Below are 16,273 nucleotides of genomic sequence, written 5' to 3'. Positions count from 1 at the left end.
TTGGAGAGGTAGAATGATCCCATTGACTTGCACTCAGAGACAGGAGTAGAGCTTGGCAAATCATTCATTTTTTGGTTCAGTGACTGGTCCAATAAATCAAGAAAAAAAATGGTTCAGGACAAACCACATGTGGAGTTTTGCTTGGCGCTTGTCAGTAATCCTGGGTTCTGTTCTAAGTTCTCCCACTGACCTGGCATGTTATCTTGGAGAAGATAACTTCACCTCCCTGTGCCTCTGTTTTCAATCCCACACCTTCTCTGTTTAGCCTGTGAACCCTTTGCAGTGGGGACAGTCTCCTGCTATGTCTTTTCACAGTGCCTAGTACAATGGGGTACTGCTATTGGCTGTGGCCTCTAAGCACTACGGTCATACAAATAATAATAATAATAATAATTAATAATAATATGATATCAGTCGTCTTGGAAGGATCTGATTTTTCTCAGTAAATCCAGGTAAACCACAATTCTGCCATACACACACAAACCCATGAAACATATGTTAATCGATAAAAATAAGGCTTGGGAAGATTAGATTATTTTCCCTGTTTATGGGTAAAAGTGGATTTCAGTGTTCATAGTTAAATTCACCAAAAAGTATTTCCATTAAGAATAATTAGGCTTGGAAAGATTAGATTTTTATTGGTAAATGTTGGTAAATGTTGCTTTCCCTGTCCACGTACGAACCGACGAAACAATATTTCCATCATTTCCATCAAAAATAACAGTATTACAAAATTACAATCAATATTTCCAATATTTCCATCCAAAATTACACAGAGGCAAAGTAAGAAAAATGTTTCCTGAAAACTCCTTAGTTTTATTTGAGATTCAAAAAGTGTGCGCTGTTCTTAAAATATTGTCTGACAACCCCTACCCACACACACACACACCTTATTTCCTGCAATTGTGAAAATTTAAATAGTTAAAAACTGTTAGAGAGGTTTAAAACCCATCATTTTGCTCAACTGTGAAAATGTAAGTTGATTAAAATTGAAAAAAGAGATTAACAATAAAAATTGATATTATTCATTGAAAGTATAAACAATTAAAAATAGAAATTCAGCCAAGCCTACATATAAATGACTCAAGCTTTGGGACTTGGACTGGTATAATAATACCTAGCACTTGATAACACTTGTTATCAACCTGAGAGACTTGGGAAGTGAGGACGTCATCAGGAGTAACTTGGAAGGAAAACAGCCCAAGGAAAGGCCGTTGTATAATGCTGTTATTGTGGGTTATCTACTCCTGGATGAGAAGATTTAATTGTCTTTGTTCCTCCTCTGAAAGTGAAGGCTCCCTCAGATGATGCTGTACAGCATCTGCCCCGCTGAGTAAACACTGAAACAGGTGGTGAGCAGGAGGGATATTCCCCAGCAAATCCCGAATGAACTGAAAGGCTACAGCTCTCGGGGCAGGGCCAGCAGATCACAGTTACATCAAAGGAAGACTGGAGCCATTTCATGCTTTAATTCACCTGCCATTACAATGGGCCAGAAAAAACTACTTGAATTATCCAGGCTGGCCCCTGTGCTTCACAAGTGTGTTCACAACATCATTGAATTATGGAAATTAGGTCATCTAGTCCATGTCCCTGAGGCCAATGCAAGCCTGTTTTTAGCAGTCTTCTTGGAACAGGTGCAGAGAAGACATGTCACCGGTCAGTGCCTAGGTTCCCCATCTGTGAAATGGGGAAAATGCTATTAACTTCCTTTGTAAAGTCCTTTGAGATCTATGGATGAGAAGTTGTAGATGTAACAACCAGGTGTCATTACAATTAACAAGCTATAAAGCAAAGAGTACAGAAAAGGACTTTTGTGCTTAAACTCATATTCACCCTAGGGAACCTTAATCTGTTCATACATTTTCAATAATGACAGCCCTTGTCTTCATGCAGTACAAAGTGCTGGTTAACACAGATTATAACACAATGCATTTTTGCACTGTAGTCCCCGCTCCCCTATGTGCGCTGGTCTCCCTCCAGGCCTGCAAGATGGAATTGTTAAAAAAACCTGAAGCACTTACCCCAGCCTCATCCAGAAACCGAGTTTCGCTCCGAACTGATTGTGCCGTCATTCAGAATAGCATGGTGTGTGCTCTTTTGGGCTCCACTGGACCCCGTGGGCTTGATTTAATTAGATGAACAATAATTGGTTTAACCATTGTCATAATCACAATCACAGGAGCCATAATTGGGCTAGTTAGATTGAGGCAACTATACATAATTGCTTACACATAACAGACTAGATAACTAATTCTGGAAAAAAATAGACTGGCCCTGTTTCCCCGCTGCAAGACACTAGTTCTGTACTGGTGGATCTTCTTTGGACCAATTACTCAGCTGGGGTTAATCGATTTAGCTCCGTTAACATCTACAGAACTATGCGGATTCACGCTGGCTGAGAAGCTGGCTCCTTGATTTCAGTGGAGTTACGCCAAGCTAAAACTGAAGCAACATGGGAGACAATCAGGTCCATTTTCTCTTGGAAAGGGATTCAAAGTATATAAGACCTCGCTTATTATTTCTGTTTTGAGCAATACCAACTGCGATATCAGAGAAACAATCATTAAGTCTGCACCAGATGTTATCTTCATTTATTGGGGAAACAAAGAGACCCTGACTTAGGGTTTCAGATCTGTACAGACCTCCACTGGGCATCAGACTTAACACCTCATAGAGATGAACAGGCCAGTCCACCCCTCTCACAGCTATTGCTTCAGGTCACACCAGCAGAGGTGGGTCAGCACATTTTGAAAACTGGCGTCCTCTGTGCGATGCGAGGATGATTCAGGACAAAACCACGTCCAGTAGCAGACAGCCACCTGTCCAAAAACAGGACTGTACAGCTTAAGAGCAGACAAATCACCTGCTGATGTGCATCATGAAGGGGTCTCTTCTTTGCCTTATAGGTACACCCCGCAAAGTTCATGGGCTGTGGCTTGTTTTCATATTTTTTTTACCCTTTGTGCTCCCTTCCTGCCAATTTTACATGTCTTTATCAACATCTGACTTTTTATGTAAATGGGCACCGATTGTGTTAACTTCGGAAGCTTGATTTACCACCCAACAGAGTGAGATGAATAAACATCTCTTCCCTGAGAGGAAACCTGTTTGTCACCTCTGCTGGTGACTAATTCCATCATAGGTTTCAGAGTGGTAGCCGTGTTAGTCTGTATCAGCAAGAACAGCGAGGACTCCTTGTGGCACCTGAGAGACTAACAAATGTATTTGGGCATAAGCTTTCGTGGGCTAAAACCCACTTCATCAGATGCATGGAGTGAAAAATACACGAGGCAGGTATATATATTACAGCACATGAAAAGATGGGAGTTGCTTTACCCAGTGGGGGGTCAGCACCAGAATCAGGATATTCCTGTAACCCCCATGCTAGCTGGCATTAAGGGATTCTTTGTTTTCCTTTTTCAGCTCTTCCCTGGAGTGGGGGTGACAGGGCTTGAAGGTACCCCACAGGAAGGAATTCCCAAGTGCGCCTTCCTGGGTTCCAAAGTGCGGGGAGGTGCATTTGGGTGGTGGTCGCATCTACCCATCCAAGGTCAGAGAGAAGCTGTAACCTTGGGAGTTTAATACAAGCCTGGAGTGGCCAGTATGAATTTTTAAAATCCTTGCGGGCCCCCACCTCCTGCACTCGGAGTGCCAAAGTGGGGAATCAGCCGTGACACCTCCCCATCTCCAGGGAACACCCCCTCCTTCTCCCACGTGATATCTCATCTGCACCTAGGGTGAGCACATATCAAGAATAAAATATCAGGACACATAGGGGGGAGCCACAGGATCACAGCCCTCACTGGAGCCTTGGGGGAGGGGTATGCACAGCCCTCGGAAGCTGCGGTTTGGGGCACATGGTCCTGGCCAGAAACCGTGGGTTGGGGTCACACTGCCCCGGCTCCGGCCGCTGCTGCAAGCCACCGGTTAGTCGTGGGTGCACAGCCCCAGCTCTGGCTCCCGCCACAAGCCGTGGTTTGGTTGGGGGCACATGGCCCTGGCTTCGGCCCCTGCTGCAAGGGGGAGTCTCAGGGCTGCGGCAGCGGGTTGGGGTGTGGGAGCAGGTTCGGTGTGCTGACTCCGGGAGGGAGTTTGGGTGCAGGAAGGGGCTCAGGCCTGAGACTTGGGGTGCAGACTCTGGGCAGCACTTACCTCAGGTGGTTCCCCAGAAGTGGCGACATCTCCCTCTGGTCCTAGGCAGAGGCGTGGCAAGGCAGCTCTGCACGCTGCCTCGCCCACAGGCACTGTCCCCGCAGCTCCTATTGGCGGGGGTTCCCAGCCAATGGGAGCTGCGGAGCAGGAGCTCATGGCAGGTGCAGCATGCAGAGCCCCCCGGCCATCCCTTCACCTAGGAGCCAGAGGGAGATGTTGCCACTTCTGGGGAGCGGCACAGAGCCAGGTAGGGAGCCCTGCCAGCCCCGCACCAATCGGACACCTGGCAACCCTACAATATCGGGACAAATGGCATCCCAATCATACATCGGTTGGAACACGGGACAAAAAATTAAATGTCAGGACAGTCCTGATTTTATTGTGCTGTCTGGTCACCCTATCTGCACTCAGGGCTTCTGCAGAGGATGACCCAAAGCTGGCTGGGCTGACACTATGCTTGGCAGGGACTCACACCATATCAGAAATATTCATTGGAGGAAGGAGACTGGAACCTGAAGCTCCCAGGTGAGCACCCTAAGCACCAGACTAGAAAGCCGTTTGTTTTCTCATTCTCTCTCGGGCCTAATGACTTTCAAGGATTTTATACAAAGTAGAAAGGCTTCAAGAGAAGAGATATCTCCCAAGAAATAGCCTATATAGGCAAGTGGAGAGGATATTGTTCCTCGGTAAGGATTCAAACTTGCCTTCCACATCCCACACAGGTGATCTAACCACTGGTCTAGCATGTTTAAGGGAAGGGGCATCAAGACCTTCCCCAGTGTTTTGTGATACTAGCCCTTGAAAAATGCCCAGGAAAAAAATGTTTTCTTCAATCTGAAATGGCCTTTTTCTTGCTTCTTTCAAGTTGCCAAAATGTTCAGCATTTTCAGATTCAGTTCCACCCAAAATGATATTTTATTTTTATTTCTCAGAACTAATCAATCAGTTATTCGTCCAGATTTACATCTGACGATCATCCATGCCTAATGGCCTGTATGGTAGAGCAAATGGACCAGGCCAATATTAACATAAATACTTAGCTGGAATGATGCAACTCTATGACAGAATGCACCCCTGCATTCCCACCCTGCAGACTACCATAATAATCTTTGTGCAATCCTTTTTGGGTGGGTGCTGGAGCCCCAAAGCACCCACAGAGTCTGCGCCTATGCCTCGAACAAGATAATGCCAGGATGACAGGGTGATGGATAGAGATGTTTTGATCAAACTAACATGTACAAGGTAAAGGGCAGTAACTAATCACATCACAGGGGCGATACATAATCTGTTTGTTTGTGTCAGTGTATAAAAGAGGGGTCGCAGAGCGGGTGTCTTTGTCCAGCCAAGGTGGGAACAGAAAGTTCCGCTGTTCTCTGCGCCGGTCCATTGCCACAGGCATGCCTGTCTCAGTATCCCTGCAGAGTCGATGGAATGCTACTTCCATGATAGGTCAGCAATGAACCTGGCCGAGTGCCTTCGCTACTGAACGGAGTCTGTGGTCGCATTGGGCAGTTTGACTGAAGTCTGCTGTTCGGGCTATCGGGCCCAAGTCAGTGCAGCACACAGAGAGGTATCTTGCAGCGAACAACCGACAACAGTGGCTACACTGCTTTTTTTTGTGCATGAGATCAATCAAAACTATATGTGTACGGACAGCTGGAAATTACATCTCCAGCTGTTGTGTGGACGTACCCGCAGACATCCAACAACTAAACATAAAAGGGGCAAATGATATACAATTCTCTTGTCTTATACTTAGATTGTCAACTCTTTGAGGCATGGACTGTCTTTTTGTTCTGCCTTTGCACAGCACCCAGCACAAGGGGGCTCTGGGGCTCCTAGGTACTCTGATCATCATAGTAATAATAATAATATCCTTAAGTGTAGGAATGAGCAACTCAGGAACACCTGAGGAGTGCAAGACATCACAATCAGTGACCTCCGGTCACCAGCTCTCTTAGGCACTGAGAGAATTTTAAGGAAGGTCAAAGGAGAATGAGTTCAGCAGTGGACCTAAGACTCAGAAATTCTGCAGTGGTTTTAACAAAACTCCTGACTGTCCAAACCTACGGAGTCAGATCATGGTCAGGATTTATTGGTGACTTGTGGGAATTTTAGACAGTAGCTTTCCCCTTTTTAAGCTTAAAGACCTTGTATGTTGTGAAGGCTGTTTAAAAAAAAATCCCTGTGATGTAACACTGAAGGATAATAATATAATAATAAAACCAGCACACACACTGATATCACTGCAAATGATTTACATTCGAACTAGGAATTACAACTCTTTGACTACTACAAACTACTTTCCGGATTCTGGATTTCTTCAGGTCTCATGCTGTGGCATCTTTAAAACCTTTTCCTGCAGCAAGGCACCCCTCTGAAACACCAGCCAATTGTTCTCTCCCTCCGGGAGCATTTCATTCGGCAAACACCCAGTTGCCTTCCACAATATATTGGTGCTTCTTGAGGCATCAGATCTGAAAAAAGGAAAGATTATCAACACTAATTTACTCACAATAAAAAAAAATCGGCACACAGACAGGAAGTCTGATTTCAGGTAAACAGTCATGATGTAAATTGCCCCAGCTATTCAGTTAATAGCATGGATATGGGAACATGTAAATATAGTGGCCATTTTTTTCTATCAGTTGTGCCAGGAGGATCCCCAGTGATATCAGTGAAGTATCCCTTTAAATAGTTTGTGAACCTTCTAGTGGAGCTCATTGTCGTCTATGCTTTAGAAGCTGCCAGCAGTCAGCCAGAGCACCAATACGTATGTAGCTAGGCCTCACATGTTTGTGTGTACCTAGAAAACATGACTAGATGGGACCCCATTGTGCCCTGTGGTTTCTTCATATTGTTTTCTTGTGTGAAGAGCACAAGACTTACAAATAATGATGATGTGGCAGCCGGAGGTCCCAATCAGGACTGAGACCCCATTGCAGTAGACACAGGTACAAACAGAATAAGAGATATTTCCTGCAGAGTTTAGAGTCTAAACAGCCAAGACACAAGTATCCTGAATTCAAACTGGAATAGATGCAGAGAACAGCTACTAGGATGGTCAGGGGAATGGAGGATCTATCTTAGCAGTGGAGACTGGAGGAACACGGCTTGTTTAGCCTGGCAAGATGAAGGCTGAGGGGGGAATATGATTACCCTCAATAAACAACTCAGGGAGTAAACTCCAGGGAGGGAGAAGAGCTATTTAAAATAAGGGACAATGCTGGCACAAGAACCAATGGGTATGAATAAATGGCCATGAATAAATTAGTCTGGAAATTAAAAGAAGCTTTCTCACCGTTACAGAAAGGAGTTTCTGGAACAGCCTTCCCATAGGAGTCATGGGGGCAAACCACTTAAGTAACTTGGTAAATGTATTAACAGGATTATATGATGGGGTTGCTTGCAATAGCGGGGAACTAGACTTGATGACCTGGCACGTTTTTCTATTTGCCATGGAATCACCATGTTGGTTACAGGGCATAGCTCCTTGCCCCACCCAGAACATGGAGCCTCTGGGGATTTTCTTAAGCTGAAAGAGTTATCTATCTACTCAAGCCTGTCTATCAAGCTCATTAATAGTCCAAAATACGTTCAGATAGGATGTTTTTTGTGGGTGAGTGCACTCTGTCTCAGTATTGAATCAGTGATAACCAAATAACCAAGTCTCTTTGTCTTCTACCTAGTTTGCTAGCCACTTACCTCAAACAATAATGTTTCAGTAGCTATAACAGCCTTTTATTTTTAATTTTGAGCTGCTCTTCCAGTGAGAGACTCCCAGGAGTCTAGCTAGCAGTGAGAGATTAATTCTTCATGTCTTTGCATGTGACCATTTCCATGAGGAAGGCACAGGAGGCTTTGCCAAAGGACCATTCAGCAATAAAAATGCCACAACTGGTAATGTTTGGTTACAAGTCACATCTGAGATGCTTTAATAATTGGACATGTCCCCCATATATGCATGAAGCCTTTGCTTTTGACACAGTTTCTCCAGCTGTTCTTCCTGTTAAGTCTCTATATCTGTTTTAACATAGCTAGTGTCAATGGCATTTTAAGCACTTTAGATTGCTGCCTATCCCCAAAATAACTGCATGCCTTCCTTGTTGTCCTACAGACAAAATGGGAGTTGTCTGGGCATCAAGTATAACCTTGTCTTGTATTATCATGTTTAGTATTGTATTGGCTCTGGGTATTGCCCAGGGATGAGCATCTCTCTTCCATTAATACATTACATTCATATCTATTCTTGTATTCATCTCTTACCTGGAGATGAGATTTCAGCAGCGTCATGCTGGCCTTCTGCTTCTACTGCGTCTGGAGCTTGGGCCTCGGCCTCATTCTTTTGCACAGCCACGGCCTCACTCTGGGTCTGGAAGACCAAGAAGACAACAGCAAAGAGAAGGAAAAGGATCTTCATGGCCAAACTTTGGCAAGAATCTCAATGTACCTGCAGAGATGAGCAAAGCAAGGACAGAGTGAGGTTCTTTAGTTGAAAGGAGATGGAGAGTCCCTGTATTTATAATGAGTCACCAATCTGAGGGAAAGATAGTCCAGGAGATAGTCCTTTCGGGTTGGGCTCTGGGGCTATTAAACTGCTCCAAGCTCCCTTTGATGTCGTTTGATCTGATGGCTGTCCCCTGAGCAGCACGTCCTTTCTTTTGACTCTGGATTTAGCCCTGTCAATAGCCCTCACAGCTCCCCATCTGTTTCATTATTAAATTGCAGGTGTACAGATGTCACATCTGAGGGAGCCGTCCTCTCCTTCAGTTTCAGGAGAAAGAAAAATATTTTTCATTTCCTTCTCTTCTGAAAATGGAAAACACAGGCCCAGATTCTGAGATTTGCGTCGCAGCAAGTACAGGACAGCTGGCATAGCCTGGGCTAGGAATGGCAAAAGTGAGATGCAGGGAGGGCATTGTGAATTCTGGCTTGGCTGAGGACTTGCTTGGACCCTGGAGAAACTCAGTGAAGCTCCCTGGGCTCTACTAAGTTACATGACCCTTGCATGGCTGTCGATGGCCACTCTGCCTCCCAGAATAACTAGAACGCAGAGCCAACAGACTATGCCTCTTCCCTAAGTCAGTATGCACATTCCTGCCCCTCTGTTGTGGCACGAAGATAGGGACTGTGAAGGAGTCAACGTAGGTCCAGCTGCAATTCCAAATTGTCACCAAGGGACTCTTTCTGTGCCAGTGGAATTCCTTAGGGGGACACGGCACCCCTTTAACCCACTGGAGCAGTGTAAGGGGCTGAAACAGGGGGACAGAATCGGGCTCACAGCTTGCGCCATCTTCACAAGCAGGCTGAGCGCTTTAGGGACAATCTGTGGCCTTGTCTGGGCTGAAATCCTGGCCGCCTTCAGACATCAGGGGCCTTTAACTTTCTGCTTGTTATTCTCTTCTTGGACCCCCTGGCAGCTCACAGTGAGATGTACACAGGGATAGGGTGCTAAAAAACTGATATCTGAGTGTGTGTGAAAGAATTCAGTGCCCTAGGGAACTGCCATATTCAGTGAACTATTGTGGACAATAGAAGGAATTATTCGGGATGGTTGAAAACTTTCAAACAAAACCTTTTCCTATCAGACACTGGAGTTTGTCTAAATTCAAATTTTCCTCAAAAATAGATTGATTTCTGTGGAAAGTTCCATTGCCAAATATAAAATAATAACAGGTTCTTTTTGGTTGAATGTGACTGTTTGTGTCTGCCTGTGACTTCACAGTGCATCATGGGAGTTGTATTTCTGGGTTCCTTCCTGCTCCCATTCCTCCCTATGGGCCCTGCTCCCTGAGTGGATTGCTATATAGAATATCCAACATGCCTTGGAGAGGTAGAATGATCCCATTGACTTGCACTCAGAGACAGGAGTAGAGCTTGGCAAATCATTCATTTTTTGGTTCAGTGACTGGTCCAATAAATCAAGAAAAAAAAATGGTTCAGGACAAACCACATGTGGAGTTTTGCTTGGCGCTTGTCAGTAATCCTGGGTTCTGTTCTAAGTTCTCCCACTGACCTGGCATGTTACCTTGGAGAAGTCACTTCACCTCCCTGTGCCTCTGTTTTCAATCCCACACTTTATCTGTTTAGCCTGTGAACCCTTTGCAGTGGGGACAGTCTCCTGCTATGTCTTTTCACAGTGCCTAGTACAATGGGGTACTGCTATTGGCTGTGGCCTCTAAGCACTACGGTCATACAAATAATAATAATAATAATTAATAATAATATGATATCAATCGTCTTGGAAGGATCTGATTTTTCTCAGTAAATCTGAGTAAACCACAATTCTGCCGTACACACACAAACCCATGAAACATATGTTAATCGATAATAAAAAGGCTTGCAAAGATTAGATTATTTTCCCTGTTTATGGGTAAAAGTGGATTTCAGTGTTCATAGTCAAATTCACCAAAAAGTATTTCCATTAAGAATAATTACGCTTGGAAAGATTAGATTTTTATTGGTAAATGTTGGTAAATGTTGCTTTTCCTGTCCACGTACGAACCGACGGAACAATATTTCCATCATTTCCATCAAAAATAACAATATTACAAAATTACAATCAATATTTCCAATATTTCCATCAAAAATTACACAGAGGGAAAGTAAGAAAAATGTTTCCTGAAAACTTCTTAGTTTGATTTGAGATTCAAAAAGTGTGTGCTGTTCTTAAAATATTGTCTGACACTCCCTCCCTCCCCCACACACTTTATTTCCTGCAACTGTGAAAATTTAAATAGATAAAAACTGTTAGAGAGGTTTAAAACCCATCATTTTGCTCAACTGTGAAAATGGAAATTGATAAAAATTGAAAAAAAAAGATTAACAATAAAAATTGATATTATTCATTGAAAGTATAAACAAAAATAGAAATTCAGCCAAGCCTACATATAAATGACTCAAGCTATGGGACTTGGTTTGGTATAATAATACCTAGCACTTGATATCACTTGTTATCAACCTGAGAGACTTGGGAAGTGAGGACGTCATCAGGAGTAACTTGGAAGGAAAACAGCCCAAGGAAAGGCCTTTGTATAATGCTGTTATTGTGGGTTATCTACTCCTGGATGAGAAGAGATAATTGTCTTTGTTCCTGCTCTGAAAGTGAAGGCTTCCTCAGATGATGCTGTACAGCATCTGCCCCGCTGAGTAAACACTGAAACAGGTGGTGAGCAGGAGGGATATTCCTCAGCAAATCCCGAATGAACTGAAAGGCTACAGCTCTCGGGGCAGGGCCAGCAGATCACAGTAACATCAAAGGGAGACTGGAGCCGTTTCATACTTCTAATCCCCCGCCAATACGATGGTGTTGGGGCAGAAAAGACTACATGGACGATCCAGGCTGGCTCCTGTGCTTCACAGGTGTTGTTCAGAACATCATCGAATCATGGAAATTATACATGAAAAACAACAATCAGGTCATCTAGTCCATCTCCCTGAGGCCAATGCACGCTTGTTCTTAGCAGTCTGGTTGGAACAGGTGGAGAGAAGCCATAGCACCACTCTGTGCCTCAGTTTCCCCATCTGTAAACAGGGTAAAATGATACTGGCTTCCTTTGTACAGTTCTTTGAGATCTGTGAATGAGAAGTGGTAGATGTAATAAGCAGGTGTCATTATAATTAATAAGCTATAAAGCAAACAGTACAGACAAGAACTTTTTTGCTTATACTAATATTGAATTTAGGGCCCATGATCTGTTAACACATTTTTAGCCATTGTCTTGTAAACTGGTCTCACGCCAGGCTTCAGGGTCGAATAGTTAAAGAAAAAGCCTCCTACCAGATTGTGCAGTCATTCAGAACAGTATGAGACGTGCTCTTCTGCATTCCACAGGGCCTCTTGGCCTTGGCTTAATTAGATGACCAATAATTTGTTCCAACCATAATCATAATCACACGAGCCGTAATTGGTTTAATTAAATTAAGGTAACCAAATTTCATTGCTTACACAGAACAGAAGAGATAGCTAACTATGGAGAAAAATATACTGGGCCTGATGCCCCACTGCGATGCACCATTTCTGCGTTGGTGAAGCTCTTTGGGCCAATTCTTCAGCTGATGTTAATCGACTAATAATAATATCATATAAGTAGGCTTTGAAGGATTAGATTTCACAATGACATCAAGAACCAGTGTGACACCAGCTTTCATTTAAGACCCAATATGACGTTATTTGGTGAACTAGAATATATACACCAGAATCACCACAGTCCTGTAACCCCCTTGCCAGTTGGCATTAAAGGATTCTTGGGTCACATTCCCCCCACGTCTAAACTGAACCTAGGCCTCCACTCACATCTTTCAATCCTCCAGCTTCTTCCTCCATTCCCCCCCACCACCTCCAGCAAATTCATTCCTTGCCTGCCATGCCTCCCTCCCACCAAACTGATCTTCTACCTTTGTACCTTCCTGCCCTCAGCAAATCAATCATGTGCTGCCTCCCTCCCTCAACAAATTGACCTTGTGTTCCTACATCCCCCACAACTTATCTGCAGCTGGGCTATGTGTGAGTCTGTGATAACCCAGGAACTCCCTTCTTTCGCCACCCTGGTGGCAGCACCCACTTGCTGGATGGGAGCCATCCTGTGCTCAGTACACCCCACTCTAGATGGGCCCAGAGTCAATTCTGCAGCCCCCTAGGCATTCAGGGCCCAATCCATCCCTGGGGGCAGGGACAGGGATGGGGAGAGGAGAGGGCAGGTGGCTTTCAGTCAGCTTTGCACTTCCTTTATGCCGAGCCAGCAATGAGCCAGTTTGGCCTATAGGACAGTTTAGAGCAGCCCAAGCAGTTGAGCCAACATGTGCCCACTGCCCCATGGGTCATTCCAGCAGCCAGTAACAGCAAGGGCATAGGAATGTCCTGACCATGCCTCCCTTCTCCAGGGAACTGCCCTTCCACCCTCCGCTGTATGTCTCCTGCACCCAGGGCTTCTGCAGGGAGTGGCATAGAGCTGGCAGTGCTGATTCTATTCCTGGCAGAGACTCACACCACACCAGCAAAACTCATTGGTAGGGTGCATCCATAATTGTGTTCTGGTTAGGGTTGCAAGCCTTCCAGCATTGGCCTGGAGTCTCCAGGGATTAAAGATTCATCTTTAATTAAAAATTGATGTCCTGTGTTGAAACCACCAGGAATATGTCCCACCACAGCTGGCAACCCTAGTTCTGGTTCCTTCATGCTGCAATGCTGGGGAAATGGGGCTGTGGGGGCTGATGATTATCAGACCCTAGTTGTCCACCAGGGGAGCAGGTAGGGAACAGCCAGCATGGCTCATTCCCCTCTCAGTCCCAGCCCGCTTTCCTCCCCCACCAGTTTTAATTTTGATCTGCTGCATCAGAAATGGGTCAATCTACAGGTGACCGTGCATGAGTGGTGCAAAATTTCCCAGTCACATTGAGGTTTTGCAAAACCCAAACTAGATGTGGCTCACATCATGGTACCACGCAGTGGGTTGGGGGTTGGATAAATGGGTATAGGTTTAACTCATCCCTATAATATTGAGGGGAGGTAGATACTTTCTGAATGGCTTTTGCTATATTATTTGGGAGATGAAGTTACAACTTGTATATAGCTTATAATTGTACAAAACTGAGAGGCAGTGTGTACCTTAGTTGGGGGTGTTAGCCCTCCCTTGGTTCTTGTCACGCAGACAGGAAGCAGAAGGCCAGAGTCCAAAGTGCAGGCAATGTGATGTTTACTGGGGTTAAAAAGGAAGCATCATCTGCAGCTCTATACACCAGTACAGCTTTTCCTTCCCCTTCCTACCCTCTCCTTCTTAGTAGGCTTAATATACCTATCATGCCCACCCTTGGCACCACCCCTGGCCGTTTATGGTCAAGTTCCATTATAAAGGATCTTGAGTCTGAGGGCTTTGGTACCAGATCTTTTGTACTCCAGGGGAAGGGGAAGGAGTGAGGTTTTGTACCAGCCAAGGCCACCTTCTTTGAATACTGTTATGTAGTTTGAACCAGGATGAAAACTCATTCAATATTTATTGGAGGAAGCATCTGGAGCTCCCGGGTGAGTGCCCTAAGCACCAGGCTATAAAGCCATTTGATTTCTCATTCTCTCCAGGCCCAAAGATATTCAAGGATTTTATACGAAGTGGAATAGCTTCAACAGAAGAGACACCTACCCCAATATAGTCTGTATAGGAGGGTCAGTAGGATACTGTTCCCAAGCAAGGATTCAGACTTCAGTCTTCCACATCCCACATGAGTGACCTAAACACTGGGTTAAAACAGATTGTTGGCACATAAAATAAAAAAGGTCGTAGAACAGTTTTTAAACTAAGGACTGGAGGAAAGCTGACAGGTGCGGAGAAGCAGGTGGCTTGGACAGAGACATTCCTTAGGAGTGATCTATTCATGGAGATTCTCTATATCCTAGTAAGGCGGAGAGGATGGAAGATGATAAAATATGGGTAGGATCCAATGTGAAAGAGTCAAATGAAAAAGAGTCCCATTCAATTAAATCTCATATTGGCAGATATCTAAAAAGTGACAATTTTAAGTACTTATATACAAATGTTAGAAGTCTAAATAATAAGATAGTTGAACTTAAGTGCCTCGTATTAAATGAGGATATTGATATAATAGGCATCACAGAAACTTGGAGGAACGAGGATAATCAATGGGATACAGTAATACCAGGGTACAAAATATATCGGAAGGACAGAACAGGTCATGTTGGTGGGGGAATGGCACTGTATGTGAAAGATAGCCTAGAATCAAATGAAGTAAAAATCTTAAATGAACCAAACTGTACCATACAATATTTATGGATAGTAATTCCATGCTTGAATAATAAGAATAAGTAGTAGGATATAATACCAACCACCTGACCAGGATGGTGATAGTGACTGTGAAATGCTCAGGGAGATTAGACAGGCTACAAAAATAAAAACTCAATAATAATGGGGGATTTCAACTATCCCCATATGGACTGGGTACATGTCAACTCAGGACGGGATGCAGAGATAAAGTTTCTTGACAGCTTAAATGACTGCTTTTTGGAGCAGCTAGTCCTGGAACCCACAAGAGGAGAGGCAATTCTTGATTTAGTCCTAAGTGGAGCACAGAATCTGGTCCAAGAGGTGAATATAGCTGAATCACTTGTTAATAGTGACCATAACATAATAAAATGTAACATCCTTGGGGGTGGGGGAACACCACAGCAGCCCACCTGGGTAGCATTTAATTTCAGAAAGGGGGACGACGCAAAAATGAGGAATTTAGTTAAACAAATTAATGGGTACAGTGCCAAAAGTAAGAGGACCCCAAAAGTGCCACCATGGCTAAAAAAGAAAGTAAAAGAAGCAGTTAGAGGCAAAAATGCATCCTTTAATAAGTGGAAAATAGAAAGGAACATAAGCTCTGACATGTGAAGTGTAAAAATATAATTAGGAAGGACAAAAAAGAATTTGAAGAACAGCCAGCTAAAGACTCAAAAAATAATTAAATGCATTTGAAGCAGGAAGGCTGCTAAACAACCAGTGGGGCCACTGGACGATCGAGATGCTAAAGGAGCACTCAAGGATGATAAGGCCATTGCAGAGAAACTAAATGAATGTTTTGCATCAGTCTTCACAGCAAAGGATGTGAGGGAAATTCCCACACCTGAGTCATTCTTTTTAAGTTGCAAATCTGAGGAACTGTCCCAGATTTAGGTGTCATTAGAGGAGGTTTTGGAACAAATTGACAAATTAAACAGTAATAAATCCCCAGGACCAGATGGTATTCACCTAACAGTTCCGAAGGAACTCAAATGTGAAATTGCAGAACTACTAACTGTTGTCTGTAGCCTATCATTTAAATCAACTTCTGTACCAATGTCTGTACAAATGACTGGAGGAGAGCTAATGTGATGCCAAATTTTAAAAAAGACTACAGAGGCGACCCCAACAATTACAGGCCAGTAATCATAGACATAGAGAAGAACACAATTTGTTGGGGGAAGAGTCAACATGGTTTTTGTAAAGGGAAATCATGCCTCATCAATCTACTAGAATTCTTTGAGGGGTCAACTAGCATGTGGAAAAGGGTGATCCCGTGGATATAGTGTACTTAGATTTTCAGAAAGCCTTTGACAAGGTACCTCACCAAAGACTCTTGAGCA

The 16,273-nt window shown here is 44.0% G+C and overlaps 1 long non-coding RNA gene across 1 annotated transcript; it reads right to left on the bottom strand.

Moving 5' to 3' along the window:
* Positions 1 to 11,485: 11,485 nt before the first annotated feature.
* On the bottom strand, positions 11,486 to 14,562 carry LOC140908105 (uncharacterized). Its single transcript, XR_012157754.1, has 3 exons — positions 14,292 to 14,562; positions 13,763 to 13,853; positions 11,486 to 11,730 (listed from the first exon to the last, which is right to left on the bottom strand). It is a non-coding gene; the product is annotated as an uncharacterized LOC140908105 (long non-coding RNA).
* Positions 14,563 to 16,273: the final 1,711 nt, after the last annotated feature.

This window comes from Lepidochelys kempii, chromosome 3, assembly GCF_965140285.1.
Source record: "Lepidochelys kempii isolate rLepKem1 chromosome 3, rLepKem1.hap1, whole genome shotgun sequence".
Lineage (NCBI taxonomy): Eukaryota > Metazoa > Chordata > Testudines > Cheloniidae > Lepidochelys > Lepidochelys kempii.
This window is presented reverse-complemented; position numbering and strand designations above follow the sequence as displayed.